This window comes from Channa argus, chromosome 9, assembly GCF_033026475.1.
Source record: "Channa argus isolate prfri chromosome 9, Channa argus male v1.0, whole genome shotgun sequence".
NCBI classification, from domain to species: domain Eukaryota; kingdom Metazoa; phylum Chordata; class Actinopteri; order Anabantiformes; family Channidae; genus Channa; species Channa argus.
Genome location: NC_090205.1, coordinates 24,553,062 through 24,555,003, shown reverse-complemented (window position 1 = coordinate 24,555,003; position 1,942 = coordinate 24,553,062). Strand labels below are relative to the sequence as shown.

General features: G+C 37.9%; 1 long non-coding RNA gene across 1 annotated transcript; it reads right to left on the bottom strand.

The window, feature by feature from the left end:
- Positions 1-324: 324 nt before the first annotated feature.
- On the bottom strand, positions 325-1,688 carry LOC137133569 (uncharacterized). The gene is made up of 3 exons (XR_010915255.1): positions 1,581-1,688; positions 1,174-1,211; positions 325-1,028 (listed from the first exon to the last, which is right to left on the bottom strand). It is a non-coding gene; the product is annotated as an uncharacterized lncRNA (long non-coding RNA).
- Between the last annotated feature and the right edge of the window lie 254 nt (positions 1,689-1,942).

The window sequence follows — 1,942 nt, the reverse complement described above, 5'->3', positions numbered from 1 at the left end:
AGTACTTGAGGTGGGATCAGAGAACGATTGTACACTGAAAAACATACGTTTAAAAGTTTCCAGCCAAAATGACTCCCCATAACCATGAAGACCATGAAGTGCATTTCAGAAGTTCCAAGTTTTCCAGAAATTGGGTTTGGACATTTTTGGTACCTCACACAAAAACCTCCCTTAACAGTTTTCTTGAATTCTTTCGTTAGGTGTGCAAACATGTGCTTAACAGCTTTTATTCTTCATTTAAGTGAATACAGAACAATATATTTTGTGATTCAACAATGACAAGAATCATCATGCTTAAAGTATTATAGGCTGTACATGCTCTAGTGCCTTTTGATTTTTTAATTTTCCAATTTTGTATTTGTATTTTTTATTGCACTCACAGATACTGTGCATCTGGGATTAACACCCCAGACAGACAGAAACTCATCAAAATAAAAAGGAAAGATAACTGTAGTAAAAACAATAATATGGATGAAAACCGCTTGCAATACATATAAGATCCCAATAGGGCAAAGAAACAAACACACACACCCTTTAAACTGTAGGTGTTATGAATTATGATTATTAAAGTGATTATGATTCAAAGTAGGAGGATGAAAGTGTCCAGATGGTGACATTTAATTAGAGTCACTGGTTCAAAGCTGCCGGTGTACTAGAATCACAAGAACAAAAAACATTTCATATAGTCACGATCTGTCAATCAACTGCAAAGAAGTAATTATAAAAATGTGAATTACAGCTGTGTTGTATTTACTTTGGCTCAGGACAAACATTTTTTTACATTGTTCAATAGAAAAAAGTGAACTTCTTTCTGAGAATGGCATGCCATGTCAGCATCCATGGTGATGACCGTGGTGATGACCGTGGTGATGACCGTGCAATAACCTGCATTGGGGCTACCGGATTGTACATAGGAGCAACATAGGGCTGAGTAATGACTGGCTGGACTGGATACTGAGGGTATCCTCCTGGCACTAAATGAATGTCAACGCCATCACAGTGGTGGCGGTGGTGGTGATGATGGTGTCCTGGTCGAACAAAAGAGATTATAGACTCACTTAATGACCATTGATCTTTTGAAAAAAAAATAAAGTTTGACCAAAGGGATAGGGAGCAGGTTTTAGCAAACACAGAAGAAGACTGAAAAATAGTTACAATGAGTAAACTATTTACCGTGATGCCCAAACATTTCCAATATTCTGATCCAAATCCTGAAATGGAACGAAGGTGCTTAATGAAAACTGATTCATTTGTAACATATTCAATGCGCAGAAAGAGAGCAGCTGCTGTCCACTGTGGACAAATTCACTAGTGTCAAACAGGTAGAGCAGGTCAGATGTGATGTGTCCTACAGTGTTGTGTCTCACATGACTGAGCTACGGCTCAGCAGTAACGTATGTCTGAGTGATAAACACAAAATACTGCAATACTATTCAAAGGAAATATAAAAGAGCAAAAACTCGAGATGAACTTTAAAATGCTAGAATCTGAAATGTAAAACATCAAAACTGTATTTTTTTCTGTTATTTTAAAAGCTATTTCATTAGTTGGATCATGAACAAGAGCACAGGTGAACTTACTGTGAGCTAAAGAGCAGATCCACTGGTTCGAAGTCTTTACTGTCAGCTGGAGCTTCTTTTTATGGGTGGACACACCTGATGCAGGTCATCAGGGGCAGTGCCTTTGTTAAGTGAGGGTTGGGTTTATTTTGCGTGTTTGTTTTGTTGGAAATCACTGGCGAGCACATGCCACCTGACCACCTTCAGGTGTGCTGTTATTGAAAAACAAAGCCAGAATTTCCCATTTAGAAGAATAAATTTGTTAGTTTGTTGGTTGGATTTGTTATTGTTGTGTCTAACTCTGTTCTGAGGGTTGATTTTGTATCTTGCTGTAGCACACAGCAGAATTTTACATCTCATGGTAAACACACACACACACACAC